This window comes from Sciurus vulgaris (genome assembly GCF_902686455.1).
Source record: "Sciurus vulgaris genome assembly, chromosome: 17".
NCBI classification, from domain to species: Eukaryota; Metazoa; Chordata; class Mammalia; order Rodentia; family Sciuridae; genus Sciurus; species Sciurus vulgaris.
In genome coordinates this window covers 69,131,471-69,149,185 of record NC_136478.1, presented here as the reverse complement: position 1 = coordinate 69,149,185, position 17,715 = coordinate 69,131,471, and positions in this window count along the sequence as shown.

Below are 17,715 nucleotides of genomic sequence, written 5' to 3'. Positions count from 1 at the left end.
AGGCAGGAGGTTCAAAATCAGCCTCAGCAAGTTAAGGAGGTCCTAAGCAACTTAGCAAAACCCGTCTCAAAATTCCAAAAAGCAAAAAAGGCTGACGACTTAGTTCAGAGGTCAAGTAATAATGAGTTCAATCCCCAGTACTAAAGCAACAAAAACCACTGGGACCAATGCAATTTGGGTCAGAGGGAGGTGCATATATGTGCATAAGGACAAAAGTGACTTTAACCTGACTGGAATCTATCTTATTCATCTAAAGTGAATATCAAAGACTCAGGTATAGTCCTGGCACAAGGGTCCAGCACTGCAGATGCCCCCACACAATTCTAACGGTTCTGCCCACTTATACTTTGATGTAAAATCATACACAAACACACTCTACACTCACTCTTTTGATTAGTTTATTTTATAGTTGGTGTCATCAGTTTCCAAAATTCAATTTTTTCCATTTATTGTTGGTATAGAACAGCAATTTCCTTTAAAAGGAGAGGGCAAACAACATCTCTGCTGCTATGTGCACCACACAAGCAGTTCCTGGTAACCTATCATCCTCCTCCTTTGAAAATGTGTCTCCCCGTGTATCAGCCTGCTGTTCCTGACTCACCCTCAAGGGGTTACAGCAATCCTTTTGAATAACCCAGTGTTCATCTCTGATACGAAGAAGTCTGGAGAAAGCTGACCTTAACACATTAATGATGATGACTCAGATGACAGTTTTATATCTAGAATCTTCCATTCACTGTACTCTCAAATTTATACCATACTGTACCTTAAAAGCTGATATTTTTTTATCTTTCAGGGAATCCCAGGAACTCTGCCTATCAAAGCAGGTCCCTTCCTAGAGACCTTCAACATGCCATGTAAAGGAAATGTAAAGGAACAACTCCAAAGCTCAGACTGAGCATCCATCTTAATGCAGTCTTTTCAAGAAAAAAAAAGGAATAAAATTAAGGTAATAGAACTTTTCCACATATTCCCTGTTGGCTTGGACAGCTATTCACAGTCTTACAATATTGGTCAGTAAGTACCCCAAAGAATTTAACATGAAAACTCTTTAAAAACTACAGACTTTTCCTTCCATGATGAACTCTCTGACCTGGAGCTCACTGTGATAAATCACAGTGGTTTATCAAGCTCATTACACTTGTAACCTTTCACTACAATATTAATTCTTTGCTAAAACCTGAGGAAAGGTCCTGCCACTTATTATGCTCATTTGTCTTCTAATATGAATTATTTTATAACCTAAAAGTTTAGGAACACTGGAAAGAAGCTTACCACATTCAATAAATTCATAAATTTTTCCTCCAGTGTGAATTCCAATACAATGAGAGGCTTTGACTTTGGATCAAAGTCTGCCCATGTGCATTACATTTATGAGGATTCTCTCAAAGATGTGTACTTTGATGTATACTTAACTGTGAGCTCTGATGTTTCCTGGCACTTGATTTTCGGATAAAATCACTGGCACATATATTCACTTTATTGTGCTTCTTCTCTGTGTGCATTTTCTGATGTCTGCTAAGATTTGCAAACTGGGTGAAGGCTTTCTCACACAAACTACATCTGTAAGGCTTCTCCTCTGTGTGGATGCTTTGATGTTGGGTGAGCTCAAACACACATTAAAGGATTTGCTGCACTCACTACATTTGTAAGGCTTTTCTCCTGTGTCAATTTTCTGGTGTATGGCAAGGTTAGAGGACTGGTTAAAGGCCTTGCCACACTCTTTACATATGTAAGGCTTCTCTCCACTATGGATTCTCCTATACTGAGTAAGGATTGAGTGTTCCATAAAGGCTTTGTCACACTCACTACATTTGTAAGGTTTTTCCTCCAGTATGAATTCTATGATGAATTATTGGGTTTGAATTCTGACTACACACCTTGCTACAGATATTACACTTGTAAGGTTTCTCCCCATTATGAATTCTCTGGTATCTAATGAGGTGTGAGCTATGGTTAAAGAACTTGTCACACTGTTCACATTTGTAAGGTCTCTGCCCTGAATAAATTCTCTGATGACTTGTGAGCTTTGGGCTTCCTCTGAAAGTCTTCTCACATTTGTTACTGGTTTCTCTCCAGTGTGGATTCTCTTTTTCTGAGTAAGTTTGAAGGCTCAGAAAAACCCTTGCCACATTACATTCATGAGGTTTTTCTCCAGTATAAATTTTCTGATGAATTATGAGGTTTGAATCTTGACTACAGCCCTTGACATTAACGTTACACTTATATGGTTTCTCTTTGGTATGAATCCTCTGAAGTCTAGTAAGGTTTGCAGATTGAGTAAAGGTTTTACCACACTCATTACATTTATAAGGTTTCTGCTCAGAAAGAATTCTCTGATGAATAGTAAAGTTTGAGCTTCCTTTAAAAGCCTTCCCACAGTCATTATATTTGTGAGGTTTTTCTCTCATGGATGTTTTTGATGATGCATAAAAATCTTACATATATTACATCTTTTGTTACTGACATTAGGAGAAATTCTTTGAAGTAGTGAAGAAGAGGAACAAGAATTGTTGGTAAACTCCCAACTTGATTAAATTCATAAACTTTCTCTTCAGTTTTGAATTTCTGAATTTCAGCAAGATATGACTGAAAGATTAATCCAATCCTATTCTCAAAATATTTCATATACTTGTTTCCTGCATCAATCATTGTATTTTTGAGTTTTAATAAATTCCTGACATATGACTTGTGCTTATAATGTTGATGAAAGCTTTTTCTTACAGAAGCACTCTGCTGCTGAGGGAAATCACTCCAGGATTTGTAATGGTGTTGATCTCCTGTACCTGTGGGATTTTTGTCAGAGTCGATTGTTTGCAATATTCATCATCATGTCCCCACTGAATCTCAAATTCATGCATATTCTGCTGTACTTGTCTGAAATCAAAATCCCTGAAGCCATGTCTTTCATGTCTCTCCAACACCAATATTTGGGTTAATTCTTCTTCATTAAGGTTTGATCTGGGTGACAATCTCTTGGTCACATATCTAGCAGACACCTCTAAAAGTCATAAAGAACCACAGAGTTCACAATAAGTAGGGTTAGAAAATGAATCTGATATACCAAAAACATATTACCCTAAAAGGAATGCTTAAAATGAACAGAATTGTGGACTTCTCAACTATGGCCTACAAATGTCTAGAAATATAAGGTTTGTTCCACAAAGACTGAATGGTGAAGCTGGGGATGTGGCTTAGTGGTAGATTGCCTGCTTAATGTGGGCAAGGCCCTGAGTTCAATCCCTAGCACCCCAGAAGAAAAAGAAGGAGGAGGAGGAAGAGGAGGAGGAGGAGGAGAATAATGAATGGTAGGACTGGGGTTGTGTCTCAGTGGTAGAGCACTTGTCTACCATGTATGAGGCCCCAAGTTCAAGTCTCAGCACCACATATAAATAAATGAATAAAATAAAGGTTGGTCATTATCTAAAAAAGTATTTAACAAAATAAGAATGAATGATGATTACAGATAATTCAACTTATCTTCAGGAAAACCTATTTCCAACACTCTATGACTAAAACACAGCATGAATATTTATATAGTTACTGAATCAAAAAGTATCTTTTGGTCATTACCCCAAACCGCACAGCAATTCACAGGATATGGACATGGATGTCTCACATCTGAAGGAAAACAATGTATTAACACATATTTACTGTTCCCAAATAAAAGCTAAGGGAGGACACTATATGGTGCTAACATAATAATTATAAATGAGCTACAAATTTACTTAACAAATAAATGGTAATGCATGAGTGCAAAATACAAATAGTAAAATTGAAACAGTAAGGAAGAACTTAATAAAACATGGAGTAACAGAGAATGGCTCATTCCTAACAAAATATACTGATGCATTCCAATGAATAAAATATAACAATGTGTATAAATAATATTCATTTAGTATATCAAGATGTAAATGAGTTCAGACAAAATTATTAGAATATTTATAGCAAAATAAAAACACTCAGTAGAATGCAAATAAAAACAAACAAATTATATTTAGAAAACTTAAAATATACTAAAGAAAAAACCAAGGTATCTTCAATCACAATTTATTATAAATCTATCTACCAACATGTACCACATGATGCTTCAATCAATGATTAATCACTTAAATGACAGTTGGCACGCAAAATTTTGTCACTTAGTGACACTGCTGGTGTCTTAGCATATGCAAATATACTCTCTGATGTATCCACAATAACAGAATTACTTCACAGCACTTTTTTTAAAAGTATCTCCATGGTCAAGCAATGCATGACTCTAATGATATTTCTGGGATAATTATAGTAACTTAATAAATATGTATATTCTCAAAGTATCCAGCAATTCTCAATTTTAAGAATTCAATCAGTTGGAGAAAGGTATTTTAATGGTGGGTACCAAGTCAAATAAAGGAGAAATAAAGGGACTAGTAAGTTTCTCACAAAATTCTGGTGTTTCAATGGGTTTTCTCTACTACTCAGCCATAAATCTCAACACTGAAGAAGGAAATATTGCAAAAATTCTAAGATTAATTTACAATGTATGCTAAGCATTCCTACCCTCAAAATCCCAAATCCAGAATACTCCAAAGGTTCAGCATCCCTAACTAGATTATCTTATAACATCTGTGCAAATGTTCCAAAATTCTAAAAATGTGAAGTTTAAAACATACTGATATCATACATTTTGAATAAGGGTTACTCAACCCTACATGGAAAAATGCAAGATAAAATAGCAGTGACTTAAACATGTGATTTTAAAATGGAAGCATCATTTGACTTCATGCATTCTCTCAATCAGATGTATAAAAACTATTTGTTACAGAATAATCAACAATGGTGCATGCAAGGTATGTACAATTTGGCACAAACAACAGTTTGGTAAACAGCCTCCCAGATGAGTTAAATCTCCCTAGCATAAATTTGTACGTCTGAGACTGCTGGCTCCAAGGGAATTATTAATCTACTTGATCACGCTGTCACACTGCCCTTGAAAGACACTGTGACACTCCACAAAGAGTCAAAAGATAACTATAGCCACTAATCTGTCAGACTCTCCTGATATTACCTATCTTGGCATCCTAGGACTTGCTGACCCTGCACTCCGTGTCTTTAATGGGCACCTCTTCATGTTGCAGGACAACACTGTGACATTACTCCCAGTGTTCCTTCAGAATTTTTCTGTTACCCTGTAATCCTCACCATAGCAGATTCAACCAGAGGCTGTCCATCATCTAAATGGGGGTTACCACAGAAGAAAAAGGATAAAATCCCAGATTCCATGAAAACTAGGTGCAGTGGTAAAGTGACACAAACTCCAGAGCATATGAAACCTGGAAAAGGCCAGGTATTTCTATATTCTTAGCCCAGGAAGAGGAGAAGAAAAAAAAAAAAAAAAAAGGCACGGTGCTGGAATAAAGTTAAGAGGACCACACTTTGCTTGGTCCTTCAGAAGGAGCCATGTGCTTTCCCCACAAGCCCACTTTAAGCACCTTAGGGATTAGGATATGCTCCACACATAGAACTGGGAATCAGAGAAAACTTGTCCATTGTCTGTACAGTATTACTGAGAAACAGTCTCAATGATCCACTCCACTCCTCCATTACATACTTCTGACATGTAGCAGAACAAAACCAAAGGAACAGCCAGGGACCTGAAGAGGTAAAGAGGCCCTAAGACAGCACCGTGCAGCCTTCTGAAGCCCCAGAGTCAGTGGAAGAGCAGCCAAGTCTTTTCCATCACCTATGGTTTCCCAAAACATGAAAGGAGCACAATCCCTGCACAACTTCTGCTCTCAAGACCTCACTCAATGTGTGGGCCAAAGCTAAGGGTCAGACAGAATCAAAAACATGGGGAGGCACCAGTGGGGAAAGTGGACCTTCAATACAGCCTCTCTAACCCTCTCTATATCAAGAAACCAGAGGCCACAGGAGGCAGGTAACAGTGTTATGAGTCATGATAAAGACTTGACTTGGTCCCTGCAAGAGCTGAGCACAAGAGGGCTGGAGGATGAATGTTTACATGTCTACAGAGCAGGGTGGTGGTGTGAGGTGAGGGTTTCCTTTGAGAACTAACAAGAACTTTCTATTGCCCACAATTTCTCACTTGGGAAGAGTTACCCAAACAACACAAAGTAGCACATAATAAAGTAGCTTCCAGTCTGCCCATCTGAGCTCTTATCTGTATCCACTCCTCTGACACGTTCCCACCTATCTGTTTTATTATTGTGACCTCACCCTCCACAGCCTGATGTTCTCTTTCTTGTTCCAGAATGGAGATAATATTTCAGTCAGAGAGCTCTCTACTTATAAGACAAGGAACATGATGTGTCATGGCTTTTCCAGAATATGAACCCAATCCTTTGTGCATCTGAGAAGACATCACACTAGGCAGTGTCTCATGCCTGTAATCCCAGTGACTTGGGAGATGGAGACAAGAGGATCCCAAGTTCAAAACCAGCCTCAGCAAAAGCAAGGTGCTAAGCAACTCAGAGGCACCTTGTCTCTAAATAAAATTTAAAAAATATGGCTGGGGATGTGACTCAGGGATCGAGTGCCCCTGAGTTCAATCCCCAGTTCCCTCTCCCCCAAAAAAGTCATCACATAAGAAGATATAATATATTTCACAAAATTCCCACTGACTTTCTCCTTCTGAAAGCTTAGGAATATTTAAAACATACAGACATCTAGCTCTTCTTCCAAGAATTACTGAATCAAAAGCACAATCTAAGACCAGGGCATCAGATAGTTTAAGTTCTTGCTACAAGGTTGTATAATTTTGGAAGCATCACTAATCTAGCAAAAAAAGGGAAGAGTTAAAGTCCAGGTACTGCGCTATGAGTTTTTCTTTTCAGAATCAACATGGTTCAATCTCTCCCATTAAAATAAGGACCAGAAATACAGTTAACACATCAGGACTCCCCGTAGAGTCACAAGAGAAAACACAGATACAAAGGGCAGACCAAGAAGGGAAATCATTCTCACCCAGGGATACCAGGTTCCTGTAGTTCTCCAACATCATCTTCCTGCACAAAACCCTCTGAGCAGGGTCTAGGCAATTCCATTTCTCCTGGGAGAATTCTATGGCCACATCCCTGTAGGTCAGCAGACCCTGAAACAAAAATGCATTTTACCAAGTAGACATAGGAAGATCCCATGCAGTCATACAAAATAAAACAAGAGAGGAGTAGGGATCAATTCACTTGTAATAAGTGTTTTGAAAGATCAGTATAAGACAATTTTAACATAGTTATACATCCCTAATCTTGTTTTATTATATTTTTTAAGAAGGGGACATGAAATCAACAAAATCACTGTGCACTTCATAATTTTGTGAATAATAAAAGAGATATACAAATAAAATAATCATAAGATGGTACATACAGAAGTGCTAGACACTGTGTCTACACAGCAATGATATTTAATTTCACCTGTGGACCAGCATGAGTGGAGCATCAGGGGTTGCAATGTCACAATGTCTTTAAGCTTAGACTCTAACAATCTGTGACAATGATTATATTGAGAAGGATGTAGTTTCCATGTCATGTGCTGTGCATTAATCCAAATGTGCACTCCAATGTATTTTGTGTAATCACATTAGAGAAACCTCTGTTCCCACCTTAGACTAGGGGAGGTCACAGAGCCTCTTTAAAAACACCACAGGTTAAGCAATTACAAAGGGCAAAGCCAGCACCTGAAACAGGTAACCGGAGTTTAGAACTGAACCTAAAGAAATACACAGTTAAGCACAGACAACACATTAAGAAAAGCATGTTGGTCATTTCCTAAGGAAACCTGAACCTGTATCAAGGCTAACAACATGGAATTGCATAAAAGGTCACTACACATGAATGCACATATGTGTACATGTTACTACTCTTATCACTACTAACTCATTAATGTCACAGTGTAGAAAAAGTTTAATGGCATGGAAAACATTGAGGTCCAATTTTTGAAGTTTAAAATAAATATGAAATTACACATGAAATGATGATGTGCCTTTGGCACAGACCAGAGGTGTCTGCTCCCATACATGCAGGTACACACAAAGGTGCACTTTCAGTGAAAGTGGTTGTCTCTGAATAACATATATGAATGTTTTTACTCTTTTGTTTAACTATCACTTTTCTAGAATAATCAAAAATATAAGACTTTTGGTTAAAAAACTACTTATAAATTATACTCAATTTTACTTATGCCATTATCAATAAAATTTTAGACATTTAAATTTAAATATTTAGTTAACATAAGTCAAATGGAGTTTATCCACTAATAAAACAAGATTAGGATATAAACTATTATATATTAACAGACTAAAATGGAAAAAAATCTTGAAAGTACATTCTTGAAGAAATTATTAGGTAATTTAAAATTTAGAAGGAAAGAGGTGGCATTAAGTAGGAAAATTCAGCAGTCATCACACTCAGGAGTAAACAATAAGCACTTCTGCTAGACACCTAAGATCAGGATTCCAGCCAGGGCCCCTCTCACTGCACAGAATGCTCGCAGGAGCAGAAGAGGAGAAAGAGCGCACTGTGCCAAGCCGCTGGAACTGCCGTCATTCACAGGCAGTTTCCTAAGTGGGAAAGGAAGGTGTTTTAACTTCAAGAATTCATAACAGCATACTGAAAATAATCTTTCCTTTTCAGTGACAACAATTTTAAAACAGAACAAACGATAGAAGGCACAGCCTGCACTTCCATTAGCAAATACAGCTCAGCATCAATTTATAACCAATTTACAGACACCTGAAGAAATTATAAAACTTCAGTAAAGGACACAACAGACATAATGAAAGTCTGATCAACACAATTCTTACATGAAAACCTCAGTTGCTGCAGAAATTCAGAGCAATACAAACCCAAAAGAAACATGAGATTTCAAATTAAAAAATTATGTACTCTACCTAGGAGCACTAACCTAATTTAAAATAAAATGGAAATGACTATCAAATTACAAATGAAGCTGTGATTACATATGCAGTAGAAGAAACTAAAAACTAAGAAGAAAAGAGACAAAAAGGAAGACAAGGAAATATGATTTTAATGAAAAGTTCTGCCTACCTTTACAGGCCTGTCACTCCCCAAGTCAGTTCTCCCTGGCCTGTCACTCCAAATTTTGGAGAAACATTTTTATCTAAAACAGCTTCTGCCTGGGAGTCTCTGTTCAAACACCAGGGCCTTCAAGGGATGGCTGTGTTGTGAATGATGTTAAATTATCTCTTACTGTTCAGCAAATGATAGACAATAAAACATCCAATACCACCAGTATCTGTGTCTTCAATTTCCATTCTAGTTTAAATCATTAGCATTTTAGATTCAGAAATGTAAGCTAGAGGGCGAGGGCGGGTGGCCAAACAGGAATCAGAAAAAAAGCAGCTGAAGCAAAACTTTATTGGATTTTGGCTCTTGGGTGAAATTCCCAGCCCTCGAGGGTACAGGTCAGGGTGGAGAGCCAGAGAAAATCGCATGTGACCCCGGCTGCCCAGGGTCTTTACAGACCGGAATAAGTGGGGGATCCTGCTGAGTGATAGGTAGACATTAAGGGTCAGTGGGGTTTATCTGTCCGCGTTTGACTGGTCGCTCTTTGTGGTGCTGCCTGCTGGCTTAGTTGTTCTCCACCCTCCCGTATAGCTCCTTAAATCCTGACCTGACATCCCAACCTTTTTGGTGATATAGGGTGCCAGAGTCCATCTGGCTACTTCCTGAATGTTAGGAGGCATTGTGGGGAAAGAAAAGTTCAGGTTCTATGTCAGTGGGGAGGCGCCTACATTGTTTGTGTAATAGCTGTCTTGAATTTTGACTGAGTTATTCATTATATCTCCTGTTTGAGATCACAGTAATCTTTACAACAAACATCAAACTTTTGAACACAATTTTAGGTGAGTTAAAGTCTGGTTTGTTTTGGACCCATTCTAACATGCAGCAGGGTGGGAGACAAAGCCTTATCTCAGGTAAGGCGGGGCTTTTCACAAATCTTAGGTAAAGTGTTCTAATTCTGAAGCTGATTTTTGTCTCTTTTGCCATGACCAGCATGACCAAATTCTCAGGTCCAGCGAGGGGCAAAGGAGGATTAGAAAATAAAGATTTATAAACACAGATGTTGAAGATTAAACTGGGATTAGCTGGAGCTCTATTCTCTGATGAATATGCATATCTAAAGAGTCATGCCAGCAACCTTTATTTATATGTGTCGTATTATCAGGTTAAACATTATGTAAGCACTATTATTTGTTTTCAGGAAAGTTACAGAGATTAGGACATCTATGTAACATTTTCACAGTTTCAAAGTGCAAAGTCAGGAGCTCTGTGTAGCTCTCAAGAAAGTCTACTGTTCAAAGTTACTGTAAGGTGGGCAGGAACCAGAGAATGGAGCTGATGAAACACTGTGGTTGTCTAGCAAAAGAATTCCATCCTGCCCAGGAGCTGTGTGCCTGAGATCAATGTCAGAGCTGATAGGACTCCTGCACAGAGCCTCCCCAGGGAGGCACTGCTACAGCAGCCAGGCATCTTGTGCCCCTGCACAGGAACACTCCTAGGCATCAGGCATGCCATTAACCATGAGGTCATCAGAGACCCCAATCTCAGTCACTGTTGTCCCATTTTTTGCTATCATCCTTCACCTCTTTCTTAAATGTCATTTTACAAAGTTTGCATATTTTGCTTTCAGACTTTATATAAACATAGTTAACATAATATAACATCACATCTAAAATATAAATTACCATCACAAACAAGCTTAGCTTCGAGAACAGCAGTCTGACAAATTTTCTGCTTTAAAGACTTGTGCACCTGGAAGATAATATGAGCATATTTAATATAACCCTGTAAATTAATCAGATGTCTCCAAGAGACCCATACATGTCAAATTCAACTTATTTATTTTACTGTAAAAAAAAAAAAAAAAAAGATATCAGGTAGATATATTGAACAGTACCTCCTGTCTCCTTTCTGTTGGAGAAAAGTCCTAGGAAAAATTGATTAATATTAATTAGCATTTTTTAACTCGACCACCTGGAGACTTGTAAGGTAAGTCATGATATCATGTACAAGATTTTTGGACACAAAATAGACAAAATGATATACACATAAAAAAAGGCAAAGACCTTATAGATTTTATAGGTGAATCTCCACTGCAATATAACAGATGTTCAAAAACTAGAATTGAATAAAAATAGGACTGATCAAAAACATCAATGTTATGAGCTCAAAAAATATAGAATTTAAGGGAAAGAAAAAAAAGAGTCCTGGAAAAATGACACGGCCATTAATTCATCAGAGAAAGACCCTAGGCTTTTTTTCAGTTTGGGAAAGATCCTGGAGTGAGTGAGAATAGAACGTGGACTCGCATAATACCCTCTTCACCACCTCCCAGAGTGGACAAAGGAGCTCTGGGTTAGCTGGTGAGAGGGTTTGATAAGATCGTGTGCACACGCTAACGGGGAGGAGAGAACTGGGACGGTGGAGGGATGTTCTGGAGGAGGAGGAGGGAAGGGAGGAGGTTGAGGAGGAGGAGGAGGAGGAGCTGCATCCATCGGAGGAAGGGGTGGATTTGCAGCCATAGGAGGAGAAGAAGAGGAGAAGGAAGTCTGGCCTGAGTAAGAAGGGGGAGAGGTTTGGGGCTGTCCCTGGAGAAGAGAACTTGGGTAGTACAACAGGTAGAAAAAAGGGCGGGGCGAGTGCGCAAAATCCAAAGCTTGCAAACAAGGAAGGTCTGGCCACTTTTCTGTCTGGCAGCAATAGTTGCTCAAGGAGGTGGGGATTTGAAAGTCGATCGTGCCCTCTGCTGGTCACATTGAGCCATTATGTAAAAATGCATTGCCGCTTATGGCATAAGTCTTGGGCGAGTCCTAATTTAGTGAAATTATGGTAGAGGCAACCCAAAGGAGTTTTGGGGTGTAGGGGAGTCCCAGCGTTTCCCATTAGCCTTCCAGTTTTATCCAGGGGTGAACAGGAGCAGAAAAAGGTGTCCTAATTCCCGTTCATGAACACCTGGAAAATGGTAGACGGGACCAAAGCCAAAATGTCTTTTGACTTTTGGGGATCCAGAATGGAATAAACGGGGAGGCTAGCCAGATGCTGGGACTTCTTCACAGCTACCAGAGTCCAAACGGAGCTGGCGGGGTCTGTGGCACTTGCAACTTATGAACAGACCTCACATAAGGGAGAGTGGAAACCAGAAGGTCAAAGGGGAACCCCAGGGAAGGGAGTTACCCCTCGAGTAAAGAGAAATAGAACAGAGTGGAACCAAGCAGGACGAAGCAGGAATGGAGCAGAATCTCCTGGTTCATCTGAGGGAGAGGGTGGACCTCAACCCTGATGGGGAGGCCCTAAAACCCTCCCAGATTTTAGCACCAAATGTCAGCTTGAGGGCAGGAGCAGGTGGCCAAACAGAAATCAGAAAAAAGCAGCTGAAGCAAAGCTTTATTGGATTTTGGCTCTCAGATGAAATTCCCAGCCCTCCAGGGTACAGGTCAGGGTGGAGAGCCAGAGAAAATCTCATGTGATCCCGGCTGCCCAGGGTCTTTATAGGCTGGAATAGGTGGGGATCCTGCTGAGGGATAGGTAGACATAAGGGTCAGTGGGGTTTATCTGTCTGCATTTGATTGGTCACTGTTTGTGGTGCTGTCCACTGGCTTAGTTATTCTGCTCCCTCCCATGAAACTACTTAAATCCTAACCTGATAAAAAACACATTGACTTGTTTAACTTCAAATGCATTGTAAAATAAGGGGAAAACAGATTTCCCACCATTATTCTTTTCCAAAATTTTCCACTTGTTTTTGCTCATTAATACAGAACATTGTGTTTTTAGTGCTGGTCAGCAGTGAGCTGACTGTGTTTCCTAGGCAAGCCCTGAAACAATACCCTTTTGCCCCATCTCCAGACCACCGCAGACCCTCTCCCAGCCTCTGATCCATGCTTCAGTGTGAACCTTTTCCCACAAGGATCCTCCAGGTGGAGCCTCTTCCCGAGTGCGACATCATGAACCATGGCTAGAGGATCTCCAGGAAATGAGCAGGAGGGAGGGAAGGTAAAGGTACAGGTGAGGAAGCAAATGAGTCTGCAGCATACTTCAGCATCAGGGGAAGTCACCACGTCCAAAGAACAGACTTTTGGGAGACACAAAACCACCAACAGAGACCCAGGTTTTGAAGCCAGAATTGAGAACAGGCAGTTAATGCAGAAGGTGGAATCTGGTCGAATCAAGGAATGAAGGCCATGTGAGTCTGGGGAGTTAGAGACCACCCCTTGAGACTGGAGTGTCAGTGTCTTCAGAGCACTTTTGATCACCAAGGTCACCTACCTATACAACCCCCCCCCCAAAAAAAAAAAAAAAAAAAAAAAAAAAAAAAAAGCTGCAGGGAATGCTAAGCAATGCCCCCTGGGCCCTACCGGCCTGAATCCTCCCTGCAGCCCTTCCCCCTGCCATCTGCTTCTCACCTTTTTGCTATGTCACCATTATCTCCTGGGCCTGGTCAAGTAGGCAGGAAGGAGAGAGATAAGCCGAGAGAGAACAGGAGAACAAAGGAGACCCTAAGCTATAAAAGTTGTAGCGTGTGCTCACTTCTGGGGAATTCTAGAACATCATTCATGATCCCCTTCTCCTTCCCAGGAGAAACCTGTATTATTACTACTTTTAAATAAAATCTTGCCTTGGCAAGCTTCTCTGATGTTATATTTCAACACCTGAGAAAGCAAAACTCGTCACCAGTAGATGGTGGTATCACAAGGCCTTCGGTCATGTAGTAGAAATTGGATGACACCAAATAGCCTATAAATGCTGTGAGACACTACGGATCAGGGCTCAGAATTTGGAGTGGAGACTCCTCTGGCCCTGTGGGGTGTAAACTTGAGTTCTCCGGTTCTCCAAGTGACGCTTGGTGCTTCCCAAGCTGTATGTGTCCTGCAAAAATACCATCTGAAAAGCTTGGCAGCCCTGAGGGCGACGCACCTACTATTTCTTGGCAAACGTCCTCTTTAGGGTTCAATCTAGGGTTGTTTTCTCCACCTTCTCATCGCACTTGGAAGTAAGAAAAGGAGAGAATGAAAGGGGAGAAGGGAAAACAGAGTGTTTGGGGGTGGGAAGAATAGAAGAGAGTGGGGAAGGGCAGAGCTGGGAAAAGGACATGGGGGAAAGAAAGCAGAGCAGCTGCAGTGGGGGAGAGGAAGAGAGAAAGGAAAACAGAAGGGGCAGCGGTGGCCCGAGGAGAAGGGGGAGGAGGAGAAGGGAGGGGACCACACTAGGATGCCAATACCATCATATGGAAACCCTCCAGCCATAAGACTCATGAGTCAAATAAACATTATAAGTTATCTACACTCGGGTATTTTGTTATACCAATGAATAATGAACTAAGACTGTAAGCACATGGGAGCACAGATGATGGAGGCGGGAGCCAGGAAACAAACCTTAGATCAGCAAGCTTTCCTTTATTCTGCAGGGAAGTCAATGGATCAGGCATGGGAGCGCTCATTTTCTGGGTATGGAGATGGCCCCAAATTACAGAAGGATAGTTTACAATGAAGGTGAATTAATCATTGAAGACTGTGGATGTGCAGGACAGTCAGGGACCTAGGTGTGCAGGTTAAGAGAGAAAAGATGTGGTAGGTGATGTTTATATGGAAGGAGGGGGAAAAAAGAAGCAAGGTATTAAGAGAGAGGGAGAGAGAACAATGGAATTTGGTCCATAGCAGGAGAATGAGTTGCCAGTTGCAGTGGCCTAATATTTAAGCTGTTCAATATGACCCAGCTTCTCTTTTCACCAGTATGAAGTGGGATGGGTCAGGACATAGTGTCGGTTGCTGTTTTGTCCATTCCAACCAGTTTGGTGCAGTCACAGGGTGCCACTTCTGTAGTTCTCTGAAGGAAGTTCCAGCAGGTGCCGCTTAGGAATAATCAGTCCTCAGAGGCCTTTTTTGGAGAGACTAAAATGACCCACTCTTAAGGCTAGAGAGCAGCCAATATCTTCTGTGGTTTGGTTATCAAGAGCATCCCCAAGAAATCCAGTTGTGGAGTGAGGGGGTCAATCTTCCACTCATTGTTGCCCAGGAACACAGCCTGCTGAACTCAGTCCCTCAATGTATTCACCCCACCTACTCTGACTCTTGGCCCACTTCAGCTTCTCATGTGAACCACCAGACACGAAGGAGAAACAAGTCAGGTGCTCCTTCATCCTTCCAACTCAATGGCTCCTGGGTACAGTCTACTCTGAACCTGTTTTTCTCCTGTTCCATCAGACCCAGCCTAGCTCTCTTGATAGGTGCCTTCCAGGATATTATGGCTGAATGTGTGTCTGTGATTTGGTCCTGCAGTACACTTGTCCCAAGATGGTTCCTGCCTCAGCTCTCCAGGGCTAGTTAAGATACAGTGTGTGCTTTTCAAGCACCAGCACAAAGTGCTGCCTCGGGATCAGTTAAGATTAGGCAGTATTTTTTATCTTAGTTTTCTCCATACCACAACTGTGTTCCCTCTCCCTCTTTCTGTGATGAATCCACACTGGTGCACCTGGAGATAGTCTTTCTTCTTTGTTTATTGTACCCAAAAGTCTCAGTCCCTAAGCTGCTTTAGGTGTCCAATATTAAAATTAATTAAATCCCTTTTCTACCCAGTGCACTGAGAAGCTGTACACCTCCTGCTTTGGTTCCACACTACAGTGCAGTTTGGGATGCACCTTTCCTTTAATCTGCTGTCTTCTGGACCATTCCCTGGCTGTCAGGGTCCCCAGCGTTCTCCCTATGGTGCTTTCAGCACCTGTGGAGCACAGAAACCTGAGCACAGAAACTCCTCGGCATAGGAGGCTAGAAGTTGATTGGAAGAAAAACGGGGTCTAGAGATAAAAAGTTCATTAATCTTTGATATGCAACTTCTGCCATTCAAGAGAGAAGGTGGCCACAATTATAATTACATAATAGTTTGATTCATTATTACACATTTGTATATGCACCACAGAGTATAATTTGGTCAGTTTTGCTTACCTGTACCTCCCCTTTCTCTCTCATCCTCCCTACCCTGGACACCTTCCTCTATACTGGTTTCCCTTCTATTTGTATCACACATACCATTGCTATTATTCTCTCCAGTTTCAACATGAAAAAATATATGGCCATTAATTTTCTGCGTTTGGCTCATCTCACCTAACATAATGCTCTAAAATTCCATCCATTTTCCTGAAAATGAAAATTTCATCCTTCTCTATAGATGAGTAGAACCCCATTGATATTACATTTTATCTGTTAATCTGTTGATGGACACCTAAGCTGGTTCCATAGTTTAGCTATTGTGAATTGTGCTGCTATAAACATTGGTAGGCATGTGTTGCTTTAACATGCTTATTCTCTAGGATAAATGCTGAGGAGTAGGATAGCTGAGTTAACATGGTATTTCCATGCCTAGTTTTTTGAGGAACCTCCATGCTGATTTCATAGTGGTTGTACTAATTTTTAATCCCACCAACAGTGTAAAAGTGTTCTCATCTGCAAACACACATCTTTTGCAGTATATACTAGTTGTATTATTGATACCTGCCATTCTACCAGGAGATGAAGCTTCAGAATAATTTGATTTGCTTCTCCCTAATTATCAGAGATGTTAAACATTTTTTTCCTTATGTGTCGAGAATCTGTATTTCTTCTTTTAAGAACCGTTTAGTCCATTTGCACATTTATTGGTTGGTTTGTTTTGGGTACCAGGGATTGGATCCAGGGGTATTTAACTACTGAGCCACCTTCCAGCTCTTTTTTAGCTTTTGAGACAGGATCTCACTAAGTTTCTGACTCTGGTTTTGAACTCAGCCATCCTCCTCCCTCAGTCTTCTGAGCCACTGTGATTACAGACATGCACCACCACACCGAACTGGTGGTAAGCTTTTTGAGTTCTTTATATATTGTGGATATTAATCCTGTCAGAAGAGTAACCAGCAAAGATTTTTTCCCATTCCATAGGCTCTCTTCACACTCATTTCCTTTGCTGTGCAGAAGCTTTTTAATTTGATTCCATCCACTAATTCTTGATATTATTTCCTGAGCTTTAGGACTCCCCTTAAGGAAGTCACTATGCCTGTATGTTGGAGAGCTGACCCTATGATTTCTTCTAGTAGTTACCAAGTTTATGGTATAATTCCTAGCTATTTGATCTACTTTGAGTTGCCTTCTGTTCAGGGTCAGAGATAGAGACCTAGTCTTCTATATGCCAATATCCGGTGGTTCCTGCACCATGTTTAAAAAGTTGTCTTTTCTCCAACGTGTTTTGGCATCTTCATCAGGAATTGGAGGACTATGTGGGCATGTATTTGACTCTACTTCTGTTGAATTGGTGTCAGTTTCTGTGCTGGTACATCCCCTGCATTATTTCTATTGTGTATCACTCTCCTACCCTGAAAAGCCATGTCTTGTGTCCTGACATGCCCTATTTCAAGGTCAGCTGCTTTCCTATAACACAGAAGTTCTGTCTGGAGAATGCAATGAACACCATAAACATAGTGACTTACAACTTCATTCTCCACCCGTCCTAATACTCACGCTTGGCATCTTTATTCTTCCAGAGAACAAGGATATGAATGATTCACATTAGTTGTTCCTAATATGTATTCTATAAGTAGTCTCTTGTGAGAATTGGTTTAAATTTTTACCACACCCGTATTATTTTAAGGTTTCTTGTCAGTATAAATCCTTTGATGAATCCTGAGGATACACTAATGCTTGGGTCTTTCCTTATTGAGTACATTTTTATGGAT